Raw genomic sequence first — 24,269 nt, 5'->3', positions numbered from 1 at the left:
GTGCCACCGTGCCTTGTCAGTGCTGGAAGAGATGCCATTAAATCATGCTTTGGATTCCAGATGCAAAACACCCCCCCCCCCTTTCCTAGCTTGTACTCTTCCTTTTCTCCTTCATCAATGAGTTTGGGCTTCCAAAGAGAAGAGTTTTATGTTAAAAAAGGGATATCCTGCATGTTTCAAAATGGTCACCAGGCTTGGCAGCTAGCCAAAGAGTTTGAGGCTTGAATTCGTACCAAGGCGCCTTGGCAAGCTCCTTCTCCAAACCCCAGCCATGGCACCCCCATGGAGCATGCTTCCACCCTGACACCCACCCACGGGGTCGCCACAAGGCAGAGGTAACTTGCCATCAACTAGGAAGTAAGAAATCAAAAGAGTTTAAAAGTACCATTTTCTCTTTTGTTAAATTGAGGTGGGCATGGAGGCACATTGACTATAATAATTATACGATGACCACATGATTTTTAGGCTGTCGACCCAAAAGCACCAACTGTGGCAGTGCTTTGCCAAGGATACTCGCATTCAACCCAGAAAGAGACGGGAGTGCAGATTTCAAAAGAACTCACGAGACAGTTTGTATTGCCACGATGTTGGGGGACTTTTCTTACTGACTTTTCCTCATGTGATGGTAGTGCAATCGCTTGGAGAATCTAAGCTTTCACAATATAGTGGATGCCTATAAACAGTGAAGTATTGGGCCATTTGAAAACTGTGGATTAATATCTGTTTCCACCACTTCATTCTTGGTGTGTTCTGTTGCATCTGTTCCACCTCATGATGACCTTCCCACGACTGAGGTGAAGTGCCCTGTAGCATTTCCTTGGCTGTAAACTTCAGGCAAACCAATCGCCAGGTTTCTTCTCCTTGAGAGTAGCTGGTGGGTTCAAACAGCTATCCTTTCAGTTAACAGGCCTGTACTCATGTCACCAAAGGCCTCTTTTCACACCTGGGTTATAATTCAGCTAGCAGCCAGAGATTCTTGGGTGGTGCAAACAATAAAGTGCTCTACTACGAGTCTAAAGGTTGGTAGTTCGAACCAGTTCAGTTGCATCACAGAAGAAAGTCCTGGCCGTCTGCTTTCGTAAAGAGGACAGCCAGGAAAGCCTGCGGAGCAGGACTACTCTGTAACATCGGGCGTCCCCATGAGTGGAACAATTACTCCCTGGTCACAGGCGTTGTTACTATTACAGCTTAATTTTAGCTGCCTGCGTGGCCAGCTCTGATAAAATCCCTTGCTCTGGGTTCCTGGTCGACACCTCTGTTTATCTGGAACTTCTCATTTGGCTACTGGGCCTTTGTGGCACTGACTACCCGTGTCGCCTGTTGAAGCATTAGAACCATGGGAAACAGCGCTGTTTGATATCCCTGTGCTCAAGCATCTTCCCTGAGTTTCTGTAGCTTTCAGGACATCAAACAACCACCCCAGGAAGGACAGAGGGCACATATAAAGGGGACAGCATGCAAGAAAAGCGATACAAGTGAGAGTCCGTTCCACTGTTCCCTGGAAAGCTGCCTTTTTGACAGCTCCTTGAGTCTGAAGCTAAAACGCAATGCAGCTGGTGTTGTTTTCTTTTCATACATGCCAATTTGTAAAATGTACTAAAAGTATATGGGTACCCTACTTCCCAGTGCATCAGAAAGAAATATGAAATATACAGCAGCTGTATTTTCAAGGAAATATATATTTTAAAGGAAAACAAAAGACTATATAGTTTTAAATTGTGAGCTTCAATCTTCTGTCAAGCATTTCACATTTGTGCAGAATCCAGTCAGGATCCCAATTGCAGATAGATCGTTTGCAACATGATCAGAAGCAATGTGATGTAGCGTGGAATTCTATAAAGCCTGAGCCTGGGTTTATACGCTTACTTGAAAGAACCCAATCATTCATCTGTCCCATAAGCATTTGCGAAGCACCTACTGTGTGCTGGCTTTTCCAACCCTACCACACTGTGAAATCAGTGTCTCTGGGTAGTTATGAAATCACTCATAATCTCATCCACCTGCTCATCCATCTCACCTGAAAATCCATTTTCGTTTACTGAAAACGCTGTGCTACGTGCTAGAAACACAAGACAGATCTGATTTCTGCTATCTCTGAGACCCCGGGCTAGGCTCCATTCTCTTAGCAGAAAACGTACATTCCCCCTTGCTGGCCTCATGAGGCCTCTTTTGCCCTTGTGGCTCCCAGTCTCATCGCACATCATGCTCACAGAGGAGCGTGTTAAACCGAAGACCCCTGGGCTTCACTCCTCACATCCAGAATCAAAGTGACTTTTATGTTTCAACACGTCCCAGGTGATTCTGAGACAAGTAGGCTAAACCAGAGTCTTAGACACCTATCTCTTGGCAATCCCATCTCTCATCAGTTGTAGTGGGTGTGTTTAAACTCTAACCTGGGACAGTCTCCCCCAACCCCCACCCCACCCTGCCTTCTTCCAACCACACCTGCCACCTCCAATTATTTCTTCTTTAGACCAGTGCTTCTACGTGCTCTATGAAGCCTGTTCCATGGCTAAAGGCAACAAACAGTAAGAGTGATCCCTGTGTACCTTGTAGACTGCGGAGTCCATCAGCCAGGATGCCACATGGGATGCGAGATGGGCCTCAGTCGTCCAAAGCACAAAACAAGAAAAATGACCCTTGACATTCTCAAGCTGCCACAAGGATTGCATAATACAAAACCTCTAAAGTTGTCTGTAGAACATTGACTGACAGTAAGACCACGTGAAATCATACTTTCCATGGCCAGTGCTGGCGGTCGATTTTTACTGACTTCTGTGGAACCCGATTCAAAAGAACTGGAAACATTAAAGCAAACAAACACGCAATCTCGAGCCTGTGAAAAAGCATTGGTCTTCTTTCCCCAACTACATTTTATATTAGTTCAAGGAGTCAATTTCCATTTTACTTCCTGGTAAAGTCTTTGATTCATAGGGACACAGCAGTCGGTCATTGAGTTAGTTGGCTCTGGCTTGTGGTGACCTCAGCTCTCGGAGGCCCCATGTGTGTATGCGTAGATCTTTCTTCCAGGGGGTACCCCAGGGCTGATTTTGAAGTAAGGCATCAGGGCTTTCATCTGAAGAGCCCCTGGGTGAACTTGAGTCTACAGCATTTTGGTTTACAGCCAGGTTAACGGTTTGCACCGATCAGCGGCTCCCTGGTGTACCCTCTGAAAAAGCAAACTCGCTGCCATTAAGCCAATGCCGACTCACTGTGACCCTATAGGACAGGGCAGCACTGCCCTGTGGGTTTCCACTGTGTAACTCTTCACGGGAGTAGAAAGGCCCGTCTTTCTCCTGGGGAGCAGCTGGTGTTTCAAGCTGCACGTCTTGCGGGTCATAGCCACACTCTTCACGAGCACGCCACCGGGCTCTTCTTAGGAAGGGTTTATACCTAGATTTGAGTTCACCTTCTCAATGTAACTTTGCACAAGATCCTTTTACATTTGATACTTTATAATGCATTGGGACACTTTGGAAAACTAGTACCATTACTTATAATTCTCAAGGACAATGACAATGATTGCATTAGCATGTTTTGTTTTGTTTTTTTGCTATTTCACACCTTCGCAACATTTATTAATGTGGTTTTTATCCATCTCTAAGGATCGACATTTCAGGGAAAATAATTAGACTGAATTGGAACCGAATAAAACTTGCCTGAAACCTGAAGTTTAGGGTTGAGGTTTTCTAGAATGAGCCTTCTGGATATTTTTGGTCGTATTGAGTATCCAGAGTCGGATATTTGATAGGATGGGGGAAAGCAACTTTGAAAGCCAATGGCTTCTGGTAAACCAAAGGAAACAGCTCAAAGTAGGGACAACATTCAGTTTTTTACACTCCGGAGATGGATCGCTTGGTTTAAGTGCAATCTGAGCAAATGAGCTTTGGTCATGCGTGAGAAAGCCCCGTTTTGAGCATCAGACTGTTGTAAGAATACTTGAACACTTAGTGGAGCTATCTCTTCCTGGAAGAAGTTAGAGTGAGCTTATATTTCTATTCCCGTTCCTCTTTGCATGTTCAGCTGTGTGTGATGGTTGCCCTGGCATAGGTTTTAAATGTCCACCGTAACAAACCTTGTCCAAGCAGCCCGTGAGGACATAGCATAGCTTCCTCAAGGCATCTTATCTCAGTGCTGTGTTCTGTATTCATTACAATAGAAAGTTTCTTCCAGGCAAAGTGAAAAAACCGGAGCATTACATGTTTCATTTCTTACAGCAAGTTCCAGGATGCATTCCTTGGTGGTGGTGGTGGTGGTGGTGGTGGTAGCCATTGAGCTGGTTCTGACTCATAGTAACCCCATGTGCAACAGAAGAAAGCATTTCTCAATCCTGTGCCATCCTCACACCCTGGTTCTTAATGTTGGAGCCCATTGGTGCAGCCACCATGTCAATCCATCTCAGCAAGGGCCCCCTTTTTACTGCCTCTTGGCTTTACCATGACTCACATCCTTCTCCAGGGACTGGTGTCTCCTGAAAATATGTACAAAGTGTGTACGGTGGAGGCTCACCATCCTTGCCTCTAAAGAGAATTCTGGCTGTACTTCTGCCAAGACAGATGTGTCTGTCATTTGTCAGTCCATGATACTTTTAATATTCTGTGCTCACACCATCATTTAAATGCATCGGTTCTTCTGACGTTTTCCTTATTCAGTGTCTGCCTTTCATTTGCATATGAGACCATTGAAAAAACCACGCTTGGGTCAAGTGCACCTCAGTCCTCAAAGTAATATCTTTAAATTTCAGTACTTTCAAGAAGTCTTGTACAGCAGATTTGCCCAATGCAATGCACTGTTTGATCTCTTGACTTCTGCTTCCATGAGCATTGATTCGTAATCTAAGTAAGATGAAATCCTTGACAGCTTCAGCCTTTTCTCCACTAATCATGGTGTTAGGAGCAGACACCGAGTGGGAAGTGGATTTCTTGGGTTGTCATGATGTTACTTACTGGTCCTGTTGTGAGGATTTTGGTTTTCTTGACATTGAGTTATAATCCATATTGAAGGTCCTCCTTGCTTACAGCAAGCAAAGTTGTGTCATTTGCATACTGCAAGCTGTTAATTAGCCTTCGTCTGTTGTTTCCTATAGCACATTCCAGAATGAATTACTAAGAGTAGACATTTTACATGTGGCTAGGACTTTTGTTTATTTATGCTATGAGACTCTATGCAGTTCTTTTCTTTGAATATAAACATGATGGGTTAACTAATACTGTGGTTTATTTTTTCTAAAAGTAGGAATGATTTTCTGAATTGCTTTCACTTGAGACTAAAAACATGTTCAAGTTCCTACATTTTCTCTAACATAATTTCTTTCGTGATAGACGTGTGTGTTTGGTTTGTCTGCACAAGGTGTATAGATTTGTGTGTGTATGTGTGTGTGCATAGTATGTATGTGTGGTATGCATGGTGTGTGTGTGTATGAGTGTCATGTGGATGCATATATAGGGCAGGGGGCGATGGGTATATGAGCAAGAGGAAACTATTTTACTTTCTCCTTCCTTTTTTGACCTATCTTTGTAAAAATTTTAAAATATCAATACACAGTTCTGATGGTGAATCCCAACTTTCTGGAGATAAAACGTATCCCAGGCAGCCTCCCCCACCCACGCCTCCTTATTACCCCTTTTCATTCTTCCACTGCCTTATTGACAATCTTCCAAGTCTATCCAGCCCCCGTCGGTCTCACAGAGCACCAGCAGGTCACCATCCATTTGCTGAATTGATTTCATTTTAGTTTTACTTATTTTTCTTTGTCCTGTCATTTAAGGATAGAGTTGGTGGATGGGAAGCCACTGACACTGAAGACATGGCAGTGAGGGAATTGATTGCATGGTAGCCCCTTCCCTGTGCTTCTGTCTGTAATGAGGGCTAGACTGCATGCTCGTTTCCCAACAAGAAAAAAGCATTGCTAAACTTATTTTAATAGCTTTGTACCGTTACTTTTTCAATTGCATGTTGGACTTTTTAAAAAAAAATAAAAGCACTATTTTGGGGGCCTTTTTAGGTTAACAGAAGAATTACGGGGTACACAGCACTCTCATGTACTTGCCCTGCCAATAGCACTCAAGTTTCTCCCATGACACAATGATTATATTATAACATAATATCTCATGCTCCTGGGGAAGGGTCCTGCGGGCACACAGTGGGCTGATCTCTATGATGTCAACAATTGGAGCCCAATTGTTGGGAGGAAGATGAGGCTTTCAACTCTTGTCAAGATTTACAGCCTCAAAACCCCACAGGGGCAGTTCTCCTCTACCTCCAGGGTCGCTCCGAATCAAAATCAAAATCAAGGCGGTAGCTGAGTTTTTGAGTTACATTCCTGTGGTGCATTTGTTCTCTTTGATAAGTCACTAACAATGCATGTTTATTAACTAAAATTCATAGTGTACATTGGGTTTCACTCCTTGTGTTACACAGTTCTATGAAATTTGATATATACTTGTCAGTCTATGAACTTTGGCAAATGCTTGTCCTGTATCCATCATTACCAGTACCCTGTCGAATAATGTCCATGTCCTTAAAATGACCTGTGCTCTATGTCTTCCTTCTGGTCTCCTCTCCATACTGCCCCCTCCCCCGGCCTAAGTCCATTGGTTAAAAATTATATGATGTAATTTGCACACAAATGAAGATAGAGGTGTTGTAGAAAGATGACATGCCAGGATTACAGAGATGGCACATGACAGAGACCAACGTCCGATCCAGATAGTGTCCAACCTGCCCATGGTCATTGCTTGGGAGTGAGGTCGGAGCCTCACCTTGCGCTGTTCTGCTGTCTCAGGGAACCCAGGAATATGATTCCACATCGCCTAGAAAAGGAACAGGGAGCTTCTCTGTCCTCTCACCTGAAGCCCCAGCCCCCCACTGTCTTCTACCGCTTGCTCCTCATCGCTTCCCTCCTGGACAGCTGCGTGAGAGCCGGGTTTCTCCAGCCACACAAGCGGTCTGCTCTGCAGTTTCCATATTGGGTGGACGGCAATCTAAGGCTCATTAAGGGAACTAATCAATTCAGGGCCTTGCACTAGCTGAGCAGATTACCACACAGGCAGAGCCATTAGTGAGCCAGCGCATTAACACATGACATCTCCACGAATCAATATGGAGCCCATGTAGAACAAGGCGTGCCTCCCCCCAACCCTTCCCCTCACCACGCTCCATTATGAAAAATGGAAGCCGGTGTCACAACTTTTCAAATGTATTTAAGCATGCATTTTAGGAGCGTGTTTGTTGGCAATTCTAGGCTTTCCTGTGGGCCCGTGGGGGTCTCTGATGGCTTTTATTGCTTCTGGGAGTGTGTCATTATGGGCATTGAATTTGGAAGCTTGCCCTGCCTACTCACGGCTAACAAAATATGCCTTCCTGAGAATTGTACACAGCGAGTGTGCATTGTTTTACGCTTGGGGCTTACCCTAAAAGAGATATTTTTACTATTAGCGAAAACAGCTTCTCAACGGTTGATAATTATACATCTAAGTGCTCACTTGGTATTAGCAATCGTGCAAAATCCCAGTCCACACAAATAATATTACCAGTGAGAAATATATGGTTTGCTAAAAATGAATACAAGTAAGCTCTCCCCTCCCCTAGCCCATGCCCTCTGTACCCCTGACGCTTTGTCAGGAGTGCATATGCAGCTAGCACATGAACTTGAAGCCCATGCTGCACATGCTAAAGAGCTTTCGAAGATAATCTGAGCCAGAACGGCCCTCAATATCAATGTTCCACTGAACACCACGTGAGGGGGCTTAAGCAAGCTCCTGGAAAAAAAAAAAAAAAGCAAGCTCCTGGAAGGATTCCATTATCTTTGAGTTCCCTTGTTCCGTGAACTTCTTGAAGTACCCTTGTACATGAAATCATTTTAGTAGGCAGGATGGAACTGGACCTCTATTCTTCAAAACCACAAGAACAACTGAAAATGAAAACAAAGCAAAACAAAGTGTAAAACACGATGGTCGAGGCAGTGCCCGGCTCGTGGCAAGCCTAGCGGGCAGACTAGAACCGCTCCAGCTGGTCTCCGAGGTTATCTGTTTGGAAGCTGATGTCACATCGTTCTCCTGCAGAGAGGCTGTTAGTCTTGAACTCTCAACCTTTTGACTAGCTGCTGAGTCCTTAACCCCTGCGCCACTAAGGCTGCTTCCGAAGAACAGTAGAAAGGAGAGGAGGACGCTTCACAAGGTTCAAGGGAAAATGGAATGAAAATATCAAGGAGCTTTTCCATCATCTTTACCAGCCCTCCAGCATTTTTACAATAGGCAGTTTCCTCCACACCCAGGTGAATTTCCCCTTGCCTCCTCGGTGGATGGGGACCAGATGGATGCGTGGGAGGGTCTGGAGGCGGTTGCGCAGGATGTAAGCAGAATATTGATGGGATCCGCGATGATCCACATAATTAGTAAACATGGAAGCCCCCTGGTAAAAAGCTATCCTGGCACCCAGTGCCGTGTCAGACGAGCTTGGGGATGTGGACGCCATTTGAATACAGTCTAAAATGCGAGTTCTGTCAATATAGAGCGGGGAGAAGGGCTTCCTTCTATTTTTACAAAATAACCAACATTCATGGTTTTTCATATTTTCCTAGTCTGCAATTACTCTTAATCAAAGTACAACAAATAGTAAACAGTAAAAATGAAATAAATGTGGTGACAGTTTGCCAATACGAGGAGAAAATGTTCCATCTGTCTAGCAGCGAGTAAAATGGGTGTAATTACTGCTCATTTTTCTCGTAATTGCTGAGTTATTAGTTTAAAGCTTACATACAACTGGTGAACAGTGAGTACTACCCATTCCCTAATTACAGCCCCAGCTTTGCTATGCTGGAAACCAGGGGAAGTGAGGGCGGAGAAAACGATGTGAATTAACCCTGACTGTTTACATAGAATTGAAACTATCTATTTAATTTGAATTTTATAAACGTCCAGTCACTTGCCACTCCAAATATCAAACCATCCTGATTGTTATTCATTTTGAGGTAAAGCATCTTTAATCCATTTCCAGAGGTGGAACCAGAAGGACAATTTGGCTGGAAACAGTCCAAGCCCACCCACCAGCCTTTGGATCCGATTTGTTAAAGTTATACACAAGTTACTTATGTGAGTGGTTATATTAACAGCCTGTGATCGAGGAAATTCTATCCAAAGTTCAGGATTACACCTAGGTGGTCAAACCTGACAGCAGCAATTGCATAGCTGAGAATATAGTTTTAAAAAGAAAATGCTCCTTTGATCACTCCTACGCAGTACAAATCAAATAATTAACAAATATAATTTGTGATAGAGTCTTCTATATGGTCTTATCTATGGAGTTCATTTAAGAAAGACTGATTTCTAGTGGGTTCTCAATAGAAAAATAACAAGAGATGAAAATACTTTTGCCTCTAACTGTTCTAACCACAGTTCATGGTTCTGGGTTAGTTCTATTCGGATCTGACTTAACAAAGACCAGCCAATAGTCATGTTTGAGTGGCAATGGTGGACTTGATCTCCTCAAGGTCAGAAGTTCTCAAGGCATTTCTAATGACACCAGGCTCCCTGTGATCTACACTCACTGATGACAGCAGGTTTATGTGTTAAGGGACATGTTCTTAAGCTACAGAGTGTTTGTTGAATGAGGTACCGTGAAATAAAGAGAATCTTAGGATAAACTGTTGAAATGGGGTGGTATTGTTTTTTTACCCTTAGGAAACCATCCTAGTTATTGTTATTGAAGGGGGACAATCAAAATATAGCATAGTATGTTCATTTTTTTCCTTCTAGCCTAAGCGGTGTCAAGGGATATATTTCTGTTAGCAGCACTACCATGAACAAAATTATTATAGTATTAATGTGGACTATTGCCTGGGGGTGGGGGGGTAAAGCTCATACTTTCAAAAGGAGAGGAGAGGAAGGAAGGCCTAGTGATTCCCTATTATTTGCTATTGAACCGACTGATCCAAGACAACTGCATGCATAATAGAAGGAAGGGTTTCTTAGTCCCGTGCTGACCCCATGGTCGCTGGTGTGTCTGCGTCCATGGTTGTGGCCTTTGTACCACTTTCTCCCTCTTAGTGCTTCTTAGATAACATAAAATCAAAGAATCAAAGTTGTTTTCATTCATAGTTGTAGAAGCACCGATTTCCCCTCCGCAGCCCCCAGGATGAGTGGGCACGGTGTAGAAGAGGGAGAGTGTTTAACCTCTTGGTTGCGATAAGGCAGTGGAACTGTAATTAAAAATCTTCCTTCTAAGCCCCCAAGAGTGGCGGTATCCCAGATTCTCTGAGCTCCACCGGATCACGTGTGTCTTATGCATAATCCTTTGGCTGTGCTCGCCAGCTGGGGAGCAGAGATAGGAAATGTCGGGGTTTTGCAGCTTTAAAAATGGTGCTGATACTTCCCCCAAAAGCAGAGATGTGAAATGAGAATTTGCATAATTTATCTCGAGTTATCAGGGTTCTTTTCAATCTTCTTATCCTATTTGAAAAAACTCTGTTAAGAGAATATTAGAACAAAATTCATTTTCCTCTTCAGAGAATTCATTTTGACTCTTTCTTTGAGTCCTTTGGGAATTTTTGTTTGTTTTTAGCTATTCATTTTTTTTAATGCTGGTGTCTTTTGAAGAGTTGCCTTTGTTCTTGCTGTTCTCTGTCTGAGCCCACAGCATACATTGTCATCGGTTCTTTTAACCCTGAACTGCAGTCTCTGACCTATCATGGTATCATTATCCTAAAATCCTCAACAAAGACATTTTTATTTTTCCTCATTTGCCTTAGACAATGGAAATAAAAACAAAAATGCGGCCAAGTTAGTTCTTTTGTAGGTGAGGCGCTTATTCGTGTTACCTGGCAAATGACCCCTAACTCCCACATTCAAACATACACCAACCCCCTTGTACACATATTTGCTATCCAGTTGATTCCCTAGAGGTCAGAGTAGAGCTGCCCCGGAGGGCGTCCATGGTGGTCCATCCTCATGGAAGCGGCGGCCTCCTCACTCTCCCCACAGAGTGGCGGGGAGGCTTGAGTCTCTGACCTGAGAGGTTGGCAGCCTACTATTTCACCTACCATGCCACCAGGGTACTTTCTAAAGCAATAAAAACGTCTGTAAAATTCTGTGCTGCTGGGTCTACCCCCCTTCTTTCCTTTCTTCTCCCCTCCCTTCACCGCCCTCCTCTCTTCGTGCTCTGCTGCTGTGTTTAGGGGCCATCAAGTCCGTTCCGCCCGTAGCCCCCTCTGCGCAGCAGAACGAAAACCTGCCTGGTCCTGCGGCGTCCTCACAGCGGTGCCCGGGCTTGAACGCGTGGTGGCAGCCACCTTGTCAGTCCATCTCCTTGAGGACTTTCCTTGTTCACCTCCCTCCTTTCTGTCTGCCCCCCTGTCCCCTCCCTTGCTTTCCTATCTTCTTCTCTTTGGCCTTCTTTCTGCCTTCTATCCATCAGATACATTCCAACCACTAGCTCTCTCTCCTCATCTCTCCTTTAACCCTTTTAAGTACAGTCCGCGCCTTTCTCCGGATGCTGCTTACTGGAAAGCCAGTGACAACCAACCATTTAATATCGGAATCCAATCTTCTCCCCATTTCTGGACGTCACCATGCATGCCTTATGCTTTCCTTTTCTACTGCTGTGCCATTTCCCCGGCATCCCCTCCACCTACCCCTTTCTTCCATCCGCAATCTTCCATTCTTTTCTCTTCTTTCTCCAGCAGGGTCTGCCCTCCCATGAGCCTTCTTCCTTGAACAGCGCCTTCTCTCGGGGCTGCTCTCAAAGGCAGCATTCTGTCATTCTACAAATATGCATTACACAGCTCGTTTGAGCCTGGCGGGTAGTGAGTTATGCGCATTGGGATGAGGACTACAAGGGTGAGCAGTTTGAGCCCACCAGTGGGAATCCGCGAGGAAAAGATGTGACTTCCGGCGCCCATAACAAAGCATAGCCTGGGAAAACTAGGGAGCGGTTCTACTGGAGCCTGGGTGGAGGGTTGCTGGGCAGAAGGTAGAATGGACTTCGTGGCTCTGGTACTGCCGTTCTTGGTTATGCGCCTACGAGTGCGCTGTGGTCTGGGCATGAGAATGCCTGACGTTCCGGGGCGTACATTTCCGTGGCATTAACATAACTGTGTAAAATATTCCATGTTTGGTTATGCATGCTGTAAAGGAAACAACTCAAGGACGAGCTCTTTCCCCTGAAATGGCCAGGGAGGGTGTCGTTGTGAAATGGACATCTCAGCCAATATCTGAACCACGTGAAGGGGAATGCGGCCCATCTTTCTGGGAGGAGGAAGTTTGTTGGTTCCGTGGTAGAATTCTCACTTTCCAGGCAGGAGAACTGAGTTCAGTTCTCGGCCAATGCAGAGCGGCAGCCCAGTTAGCAGTGGAGGCTTTGCATGGTGCTCTGGTGCTGAGCAGGTTCCCGATGAAAGCAGATTCGGAAGAAAGGCTTGATTGATCTTCTCCCAAACTCAGCCAGTGGCTCCATCCATAAGCCATCTCGGAGATCCCTCAGCCTGGCAGCGTTTGTTCCATGGTGTGGGGCGTTGTCATGAGTTGGGGCCAGCCTGATGGTGATTCATTGACACAGCAACACTTTGGGGAAAAGGGCCTTATGGGTAAAACCAGACCCCAGCATACAAAGGTGAGAAGCAGCGCGTTTACGTTCTGTTAGAAAGCAGAAACCCCAACTCAGTGCAGAACTTTGGGCTTTTATTCTTCCATTAACTATTCATCCGGTGACCTGAGAGTAGACATGCTAATGTTTCATAGCTTTCAAACTTTAGGAGGAATAGATCTCATTACACTTCAGAAAAATAGTTGGAAGAGCGACGATACAAAGGTAGACCGAAGGGAAGTTGATGCATTTGAATTATGGTGTTGTTGAAGTTCACTGAAATGAACTGACCGAAGGAAACGAATTATTCTTGGAATGCCTACAGCCAGCATGGTCCTTAGAAGCCAGGATGGCGAGACTTTGTCTGACCTACTGGCCATGTCCTCAGGAGAAATCAGTCCGTCATAAAGGACAGCATGCTTGCTAAAATAGGAGACGACCCTTGGTGAGGTAGAGTGACACTCTAGTCCAAGGACGGCATTGTAGGGATGGCGGGATGACGGTCACTATTAGTCGGCAATGACTTGAGGGCACCTAACGCAGCCACATTTTTGAGGGTATGTTTTAAATTAGTTTTCATTCCCGTGTCAAGAAAACACGTTTTGAGAATAAACAAGTTTTTTTCTTCTTCTGTATGTAGTTCTATCCAGGTCACACACCCACAAAAAAAAAAAACCCCAAAACAACAACAACAACAAGCACCCCCACCTTACACCATTCATTGTATACCCCTCACAATTCACCGCTTTTATGCTGGTGTTCTGTTCGCCCTCGGTAATCCCTTTCAAAGGTGCCTGGCTGGTGCAGTAGTTGAGGCTCTCAGACGCTAACCTGGAGCCTTCAGTTTGAACTCACCCACTGCCCCGCAGGAGAAAGGGGTGGCAGAACGCTTTTGTCGAGCTCGGTAGCTTTAGAAACCCTATGGACTTCTTTCCCCCTGTCCTGTAGAATCCCTGTGGGTTACATTTGACTCGGTGGCGAGGGATTTTGTGTTGGTTGGTTGGTTGTTTCTTTGTTTTGGTGCCTTTTATGGGGGCCAATCTTGTGTCCTATTTATTCATGACCTGCTCCTTTCTTTCCATTCAGTGAACTGCCCATTTAGAAAAAAATATCTATCTGAATGCTGTAGTTACGTTAAGTACATAACTAAAGATAGATGAGGGGGCTTCGAAATATTAGTGAAAAAATGGAATGAAAAGTCAATGAAATTTTCCCATGGGCTTTCTGAAGTGCCCTTCATATAGGATTCAAGCAGTTTTTTTGTTTGTTTGTTTTTTTCTTTAAAAAAAATTATTTTATTGAGGGCTTGTACAATTCTTTTTTTTTCTGTTGTAAAGAAATCAAGCAGTTTTTTATAGTGAACAAAGATTTTTAACCATACTTTTCCAAATAATAATACTTTGAATATATGAATCTGTCATTATGCTGATTCCGCAGGGAATTTGTTCATGTCTAACTGGCCAAGAGTAAGAATTTCCAACATAACGATCACTGTGAGTCCGGGCAGACTCAATGACAGTAAGCTGGGTTTGGAGTGTGCAGTGGGACAATGGGAGTGTTTCTAACTACACATGCCCTGGAGTAGCTCAGTCCCCATGGTTCAGATCGAACTTATAGGAAAGTGGGTCCTTCTGGCTGATCCCGCGGGTATCCCTGCCTGCCTCAAAGGTCATTACCCTTTGATGTTCTGGAGTACGTATTCCTGTATGGTCATGTAACAGGTGCTCTAAGAAAAGCCATTGAAAATTGCTATTCTCTTGCCTTCAAAGCCCAACCAGTACATGTGATATTGGACTCTATTAAGGTGACTCTAAATCAGCATGTCTTTATTCTCTGGTGATGAAATATTCAGTAAGTGGTGGGGGGGACTCAAGACCATAACAGTAGAAACTTAAAGTTGGGGGAGTGGCTAACAAATTGATATGTACAATGAAATTAGCCTATGACCAGGATATGGGTCTTAAACTCCCCTTCATGCATTCTGTAAAACTCTCTGGGAAATAAAAATTCCCTTCGGAAAACAAAGGGGAAGGAATTGGCCTAGATTAAATACCTAAACCAATAATTTTAAGATGATTTAGACATCGGGATGTTTCTGGTGGTCTGCAGATGGCAGTCACACGCTCCTGAGAAGGGTGCTCTATGGGACTCCCTTCTTTTTCTCAGTTCCAGAGGGGCTGCGCTTTATGCTGGTCCAGTGCTATTCTGTGTCTCCTTCTTTGTGAGAGTACTGCACAAAGGCAAGATATTGGAATAAAACCCACACATTTAGAACTAAGGAATACTTACATATTCCAGCAGAGCCCTTCCAATGCGGTACTGTGATCTCGCCCTTCCATTAATCACAGTATAGCATTTAATTTTGGAATCAGGGTGTGATAAACTAAAGATAATTACAGTATTCAGCATTAGTGGAGACAAACAACATCCTGGAAACTGAGTTAGATACTGAATGTGTTTTACTTCTTTAATGCACAAGTCAAGATTGAAGCACTTGCTGACGAAGATCAAAAAATGCATCCTTCAGTATGGATTGCAAATCAATGTGACAAAAACAAAACTGACAACGGGACCAATAGACACAGCATCATGATAAATGGAGGAAAGATGGTGCTGTCAAGGGTTTCATCTTGCTTGGATCCATTGTCAGTGCTCGTAGAAGCCACGCTAGAAAGTTAAACTCACTTCCCTCAGCTTGATGCTGACTCATAGTGACCCCCTGTGGCTTTCTAAGAGACTGTAACTGTTGACGGGAGTAGAAAAAACTTATTTCTCCCTTGGAGCTATAGATGGTTTTGAACCGCTGGCCATGTGGATCACAGCCCAATATATAACCACAAGTACTCCTTACTCAGAAGTGACAGTCACAACATCAAACAATATATTGCATTGAATAAATCTCCTGCAGAAGACCTTTTTCAAGTATTGAAGAGCCAGTATATTACTTTGAGGACTAAGGTGCGCCTGATACAAGCTGTGATATTTTCAGTCACCTCATTTGTATGTGAAAATCGGACATTGAATAAGGAAGATTAAAGAACAATGATGCATTTGAACTGCGGTGCTGGTGAAGAACATGGAAAGTCCCCTGGACCGTCAGAACCAGCACACTTGTCTGGGAGGCAGTACAGCCAGAATGCTCCTTAGAAGCGAGGATGGAGAGACTTCATCTCATGAACTCTGGGCATGTTATCAGGAGAGACCGGTCCCGAGTGAAGGACCTCATACTTGGTAACGAAGCAAAAGAGGGAGACCCTCAAAGAAATGGACTGACACCCTGGCTGCAACAATAGGCACAAACATAACAAGTGTGAAGAGAGCCCAGGAACACTCAGTGTCTCATTTGGCTGTGTACTGGACCACTCTGCATTCCAGCTGACTTGATGGCACTGAACCATAACGTATTATGTATGGCTGTTTGTATGTATGTGTGCCTGCATGCATGTACACACACACATACGCAGATATACTCATGTATTGAAGAAGTAAAGTATACAAAGAGCCTAACTCAATTTCCGGATGTTTTCTAAGTACTTTCATATAAATGGAGCCATAACAGCACACTGGTTAAGCACTCATCCACTGAGAGGGGTTGGGGGTCAAATGTTCCAACTCCTTCACAGAAGACAATGTCTATGTCTGTAACACTCACTCTGCCAAGATATAGGAGGCCTTCAAAGCTCTGTGAGACATTCTGTTTCTGGCTGTGCAGGTGAGGCGCTGAGACGGAGGAAAGCTAGGTGGGAAACGCACTGTCTCGGCCGTGTTCTAAGAGAAAGACGCAGGTCAAGGAGAACTAGGCACATGGGAACGTCACTGGTGTGTTCCTAGTCGCTGTTCTCCTGGCAGCCTGGAGTTGGCTGTGGGCAATCCTCCCTTCCCATGGAAAGGGGCAATGGTAGTGAGAGGAAGTGTCTACTCAGCCTTTTCCTTCAGAAGGGTTTCTAGTATCCTCCGCAAGTGACTGGCTGCAGTGGTGTCTCCTGACAAATGAAGCCCTCTCTGCATACTTGGAGGCTCGCCTGGGTACTGGATAGGTCGTGGACAGTGGCAGTAGACGTTGCTGGTGTAAGGGGCCTGCCTTAAAGTAGGCAGTACATAGGTAGTTGCACACTCCACAGATTCCGGTCATGTGAACAGTACCTGTGGAGGAATCTTTCCTAAGACTTTCAGCTATTCCTGGAACGCTCTGCATTGGGGAAAACCAGGGCATCTGGACCTCACTCCCAATGGGAATCCTCTCTCTCACCCCTATCCATACTTCTATTTCTCTCTCATTTCCCCTCTCCCCTTTTCTCTACTTTCTTCCAAATTTATGAACTGCTTTTTATACATCTTTATTTATTTGCAGAAAGACAGTGTTAATATAGACAGGCACAGGCAAATTCCATCAGTTGGCTACATTAACTGAATGTCTTTGGGGGGATAATTGCATTTGCTTATTATTTTGACCCTTCCTCTTTCCAAAAGGCCTGGGAAGCCTCTTTATTGGCTCCACATGGCCTTGCCCAGGGGCACTTCTGTCAGCACTGGCGTCAGCAGCTCTGAAAGCCAGCACAGATCCTCTGAGGCCCTTTATAAGGCTGGAGGTGCTACCCTTGCAAACTCAAACCTGTAAAGGGATGCTCCCTTCAGCTGCACGAACATGTGCTTTCCAAGTGCTTCCTCCTATAACCTTCACAGCAGCTAAGGGAGTCAGGAATTACCAGTATTTCTCCCATTGTGCAAGTCAAGAAGTCAGATGAGAGTTTAGATAACATGCCCACACTATATATAATGGTTAAGGTCGATCCACCAAGAGACTATAGCCAGAATGCATGTGCGTGCACTCACTTACTGACATCACCGAAACGTTACAATGCAGGACATATTGTTTTCCAGAACTGACCATAGTTTAAGCCATGAGATAAGCCTCAAAAAAGATAGAAACATTGAATTACTCCAAAGTATCTTCTCTAATCACAACACTATAAATCTAGAACTTAATAACAGGAAGAACAAGAGGAAATTATTAAATACATACAAACTGAATCATACTTTCTTTAAAGCAGTGGTTCTCAACCTTCCTAATGCCGCGACCCTTTCATACAGTTCTTCATGTGGTGGTGACACCCAACCATAAAATTATTCTTCTTGCTACTTCATAACTGTAATTTTGATACTGTTATGAATCAGCCGACCCCTGTGAAAGGGCCATTCGACTCCCAAAGGGGTCGCAACCCACTGGTTGAGAATCACTGCTTTAAAGGTACTGGGTAATAAAGGAAGTTAAACATGCAATAAAATTTCTAGAATCAAATGAGAATGGTGACATAGTATATTAAAATCTATAGGATATAGCAAAAGTAGTGCTCAGAGGAAAATTTATAACAAAAAATATATACATCAAAAAAGAAGAAGAAAGGACTTAAGCCAATAAATAGCTCAGTTCTACAGACTACTCGAACAGACAGAAGGAGAACAGCAATGGAGCACTACCTCTCCCAGCAGAAAGCAAGAAACAGAGATCAGAACAAAGCCAGAAAACCCTGGATATGCTCAGTGAGAAGACTGGGAGTGCGTGTTTGAGAGGAACAATAAAATTCACAAACCACTGGTCAAATTAACAAAGGAACAAGATGAGCAGTTGAAAATAAACAAAAGAACAGGTCATATAAGCTATAATAAGTAGAATCAAATAGAATATTATAAAAACCTACTCCAGTACATTTGAAAACCAGCAGAAATAGGCACATTTCTAGAGCCACACTACCAACCCAAAGTGACACAAACTGAGGAAGAAAATGTGAGTGGGTCAGTAACAAAAGAAGAAATAAAGAAGTCATATAAAGAAAAAAAACTCAATAAAAAAAATTCCCCAGCCCAACGGACTTCAGTGGATACTTCTGATAAAATTCAGAAAAAAGTTGACACCACTTTTGCTCCCATTTTTCCAGAACATGAAAAAGGATAGGATACTATCAACCTCATTCTATTAAGTATGAGCCTGATACCAAAGGCAGCCACCATGATAAAAGTATATACACCTGTGTGAAATAAAATTGTAGACCAACATTCCTCAACAATATAGACGTGGCAATTCCCAACACAATTCTAGTCAACACAATTGTCAGCACAGCTAACAATTCGATATCCTAAATAAGTGCTGTGTAGGATGGGTCCACATTCTAAGATCGATTAATGTAACCCACCACAGAAATAAAACAAAGGTAAAATTGCTTTGTTATCTCAGTTGGTGCAAAAAAGTCATTTGACAAAATCTAGTCCCCATTCTTGATAAAAACAACAAAATAGGAATAGAAGAGTGATCACTCAGCATAATTAAGGGATATATACAACACCAATAGCCAACATTATTTTTAATAGAAAAAGCCTGAAAGCTTTCTCCATGAGATTGGGAATCAGGCAAGGATTTTTTAAATCATCATTTTAAGTTAATATTATCTAGAAGTCCTAACTAGATCAATAAAGCAAGAATGGGAAATAAAAGATACTCAAATTGATAAGAAAAAAATAAAATGATTGCTATTTATAGATGATATAATCCTCTACATAGAAAATCAGAGCCTGAACAAGAAAGCTACTGGAATAGAAGAATTCAGCAAAAAAGACAAGCTATAAAATCAACAAGCAAGAGTCAGTCCAATTCTTCTACACCAGCAGTTCTCAACCTGTGGGTTGTGACCCCTTTGGGGGTTGAACAACCCTTTCACAGGGGTCACCCAATTCATAACAGTAGCAAAATTGCAGCTTTGAAGTAGCAACAGAAATAATTTTATGATTGGGGGGGCACCACAAAACAAGGAACTGTATTAAAGGGTCGCGGCATGAGGAAGGTTGAGAACCATTGTTCTACACTAAGGGAACTCCCTAAATGTAAATGGGAAAATATTGTCTTTTGCAATAGACCTCACCACATACATTCAAAGGTTTAATAATTAGGAATAAACCTAACGAGCGTTAGAAACATGTTACACACACACAGCAAACCAAAACTATTTGCCACTATTAAAGAAAATACAAAGAAGAAAGAAAAAAAGCATCCAAAAGCCAAAGAAATGGAAAAAGATCATGTTCATGGATAAGAAGACTTAATGTTGTAAAAATGTCAAAACTACCCAAAGTGATTTATACATAAAATGTGATATTGGTCCATGTTCTGGTAACATTCATAATGAGACGGAAAACCCAATCAACAACTTTCCTTCTTATATGGAGAGGAAATAAGACCTTGATAAGTAAGCACTACTGAAGAAGAACAACAAAGAAGATTTCAGTTTCCCAATCTCACAGCCTACTATGTAGCTGTATTGTCAAAACAATCTGGTACTGTTATAACATTATCATATAGACCATTGGAGCCCAATTGAGAACAAAGAAATAAATCCACCCATATACAGACAGTTTATCTTTGACAAAGAATCTGAATCTGTTAGGCAAAGAGGTAGTTACTTTTAATAAATGGTCCTGCCAAAACTGGATATCCTTTTGCAGAAAAATTAAACAGGATTCATATATCACACCATACACAAAAACTAACTCAATATCGATCAAAGAACTAAATGTGAAACCTAAAACGATAATGATTAAAACTGGGGGGAAATCTGGAGTCACGATTTATGGCATAAATAGTTTATTAAGCCTAACTGAAAATATACATGCAGCAGAAGGTATTCTAGATGACTGGGACTTCCTAAATGTCAAATATCTATGCTCATCAGGAGACCTCTCGGTTGTTGTTAAGTCAGCTTTGACCCAGAGTCAAAGGCACAACAGAATAAAACACTGCCCGGGGTTGAACCATCCTCACAATTATCCCTATACCTTATTCTCTAGAAGAATATAAGAAGAAACCTAAGCCTAGAGAAAAAAATATGTTGCCAACTGCATCTCGAACAAGGATCTAATCTTTAAAAAGTATTAAAAGTTCCCAACATATCAACAACAAAATAACAAATGATCCATTTTAAAAATGGACAAAGTACATGCACAAACATGTAACCAAAGAAGTCATTAAGCCAGTCATAAATACAAGGGGTTTTTAAAAATCTGTGAAAAAAATGGAATGAAAAGATAATAAAAAATTCCATTAATTTTTGCCTTTTCATACTTACAGAGATCCGTGTAGTCATTAGTCCTTAGGGAAATGCAAGTCAACACTACAATGAATTATTATCCCACAATAGCAATAATGATACTTAACCTAAAAGCAGAAAATAATAAATGCTGCTGAAGTTGTGGGAAATTGGAATTCCCACACACTGCTGAGGGGAATGTAAAATGATACAATCACTATGGAAAAAAGTATGGCACTTTCTCAAAGTGCCAGAAATAGAAATACTATATGATCCTGTAATCCCACTCTTAGGTATAGATACTAAGGCCAAAAGAGTTATGACAGAGATAGGCATATGCACACCCCACTTACAGCAGCAATATTCACAATAACACAAAGATTAAGACAATCTAAGTTCTTATCAACAGATGAATGGATAAACACTTTGTTTACATACACACAGTAGAATACAATGTAATATTAAAGAATATCAAATCTGCAAAACATGTCACAACATGGATGAACCTGGAGCACATTATTGTAGGTGAAGTAAATCAATCATAAACTTACCTTCTGAAGATAGTTAGGAAAGCAAAATAAACACACTAAGCTGAAATACATGCAGATTTATGAGCCAGGCTACAAAACACCTATTTTAGATCAAAGAAACAGTCTGGCTGCATCCCAAGTAATGAGAATGAGCCCCACATTGGTGCCATTGATAAGGAATGACATCAACTGAGTGAGACTAAAGGAAGACAAGGTGGCAGAGAGGGCTGATCCACCTCATCCAGAGACTTGAAGGCAATAATGAAAGTTTTGGTTTTAGGCTTAAATTCAATGGAAAGCCATTGAAGTATTTTAAGGTGGTCAGAGAGATGATTTGATATTGGCTTAAGGTTACCCTTGCTCATAAAGTTTAGGGGAAAAAATGTAGATGCAGAGAGACCAGTTAGGGAACGAGACAGATGCCTACCTGAGAGGTGATGGTAACCAGACCTGGAGGTAGAGATAAATGGACAGACTTCAGATACATTTTAGAGGAGGGATTAGGACCAGGTAAAGTTTGTGTTGGTAGAGTGAGTATAGGGAACAGCATAGAGGCTGGAATGTAATTTCAAGAAATGATCCCTAGGTTGAGTCATTGGATAAATAGTGATCCCATATCCTTGGGTGAGAATGATATGAGGAAAGCTCTGTTAGTAGAGAGAGCCACTTAGACACCTTGTGTTTTAAATATAAGAAGATATTTGTGGACGTACCAGCTTGGCCGTTAGGCTCCACTAAAAAATCAGTGAGTCATAAGCGTATGTGTTTTTGTGTAATGTCATTGGAATGGCTGAAGCACTCCATGCAGAGTAGGAACATGAAGGCAAGAGGGCTCAGGGTGTAATTGTGAGTAACACCAGCATTAGTCAACCCAGGATGAACCCTCAGTGCAGGATCCAGCGGGGTCCGAGGAAACTTGGCATGGAGGCAGGGTTTATGACCTTGAAGGAGGGTGTCTCTATACTGGTCATCTCTGACTGAATGACCAAGCTCCATTGTATTGGCTCCATGATGATCAGGTATGATATAAGTTGAATACCTGTCTCTGTGTGTGTTTTGTTTTCATTATTATTGTCTTTTATTACCAGTATCTTTACAAATGTGATCTTTGTTGACTCATGGATCTTTGAAAATCCATGAATGATAATATCGACAAATTACATCCTGCAACATTTTACTCAGATGTGGTGCATATTACTAACATTCAGATGGATAGGGGAAAAATAAAATTTAAAGTGGCGTTCCTTCAAACTCCAATATTTCATTATTCACGTTCTGCATGTGTGAAATGCTGCTGAAAGTTCATGATGAAGTCACTGATTTGGAATCTTTAAATTCATCAGACACCTGGATAAAAAGCCCATTATCAAAGAGGTTGAAGGTGAGTGGTTGGTGATGAAGTAAAGATTCATGTATCGTCTCTTGAAGAAATGTGATTGTGAATGAGAAGTAGTTAAATGGTAGGGGTAGTAAGGAGAAATTAGTTGTCGTTATTGTTATTTGTTGTATGTTTGTACAGATGAAATTTGTTGTTGTTTTTAGTTAACTATTGAGTCAGCTCTGCCTTACACCAAACCTATATATAACAGAAGAAAACACTGCCCTGTCCTGAACCATCTACATGGCCATTGGTATATTTAAGCCCATTGTTGTCTCCATGGGGTCAGTCCATCTCATTGAGGGTATCCCTGGTTTTCTCTGACCCTTAACCTTACACATGTGATGATGTCCTTTGCTAGCAATGTGTCTTTCCTTGTGATGCTTCCAAAGCAAGCAAGACAAACTCCCGCGTTTCTCACTTCTATGGAACATTTTGTAATGTTCCTAAGAAGATTTGTTTATTCTAGATATGCTATATGAGAGCTTAAGTCTGGAGTGGTGCAGAGAAGAGACATTTAAAATCCTATCTCACAGTATGAGAACAGAGTGTGGCCAGAGTGCTCCTCAGAGGCGAGGATGGTGAGACTTTGTCTTACATATTTGGGACATGTCAGGTACGAGCAGGCCTTGGCGAAAGCCATCATGTTTGGTGAAGGAGAGAGGAAGTGAGAAAGAGAGGAGGGACATTCACAGCACGTTGTTCTGAGGATGTGCATGGCCATGCAGTGTTTCATCCTTTTACGCACAGGGTCACTGTGGATCAGAACTCACTCGATAGCACCTAAAAACAGCGGCAATCCCAGATGAGGCAGGCTCCCCGAGAACGGCTCTCTGAAGGATGTAAAGATAGCGGTGCTTTTCATTAGTGCCTTCCTTGTTGGTTGCTGTTGAGTCAGCCTTCTTCCTAGGACCCTCGTGGACACCTGAACGCAAGCTGATCCTGCACCACCCTCAAGTTTTAAATGGTCAGGGTTTTCAGAAGCACGTTACCAGGCCGTTATCCCTAGTCTTAGACTGGAAGCTTGGCTGAAACCTATTCAGGATCAAAGCAGCACACAGGCCTCCAGAGACAGCTGATGGTTGCACATGAGGTGTATTAACTGGGAATGTAGCCTGGATTTCCATCATAGTAGTGGAGTTTGTTCCATTGAACACCAATGCCCCATACTGTTCACTATAGGCCCAAATCGCACTGCCATCGTGTCGGTTTGGACTCATAGTGACCCCGTAGGACAGTGCAGAACTACCTTTGGGGTTTCCAGGACTTTAAATCTTTATGGGAGCAGAAACAAGCACCTTTTCCTCAAGGAGTGACTGGTGAGCTCTAACAGTTGACCTTGCGATTAGCAGTTCAATGTATAATCCACCACACCGCTGAAGCGCCTTACTGTACACTGTAGTGCAGATAGATATAAATATATATAACTACATATATGATATATAAATTTCTTCTTATGCCCCAAACATATTTGTCTTCCTTAAAAAAGTCTAGACAAAGCTAATCTTCCTGTATATCCCTGTGGTTTTGGAAAACTACACCCCCAGTGAACCTCCAGTAGGCTCTTCGAGCTGCTGGTGGTTATCACAGCCCTAGCTATGTCTTGGTCTAGGCATCGTCACCTGGAATTTTTCCCTCTGTGCCTCTCCTAATTCCTGTGGCTCTTCTTCTCCTTCGTAAGAACACCATTTACAATGGAAAGCAAGC

General features: G+C 42.8%; 1 protein-coding gene and 1 non-coding gene across 2 annotated transcripts in view; one reads left to right on the top strand and one right to left on the bottom strand.

The window, feature by feature from the left end:
• Window positions 1–24,269, top strand: part of DSCAM (DS cell adhesion molecule) — a 617,895-nt gene that overhangs the window by 78,915 nt on the left and 514,711 nt on the right. The window lies entirely within an intron of this gene.
• LOC115873631 lies at window positions 5,749–5,903 on the bottom strand. Its single transcript, XR_004048522.1, has one exon. It is a non-coding gene; the product is annotated as a small nucleolar RNA SNORA57 (small nucleolar RNA).

The sequence above is a fragment of the Echinops telfairi genome, unplaced genomic scaffold, assembly GCF_000313985.2.
Source record: "Echinops telfairi isolate 266 unplaced genomic scaffold, ASM31398v2 ScPeMD7_7469;HRSCAF=8507_0, whole genome shotgun sequence".
Taxonomy (NCBI): domain Eukaryota; kingdom Metazoa; phylum Chordata; class Mammalia; order Afrosoricida; family Tenrecidae; genus Echinops; species Echinops telfairi.
Note: the sequence above shows the minus strand (reverse complement) of the source record. Positions and strands in the feature narration are given on the sequence as shown.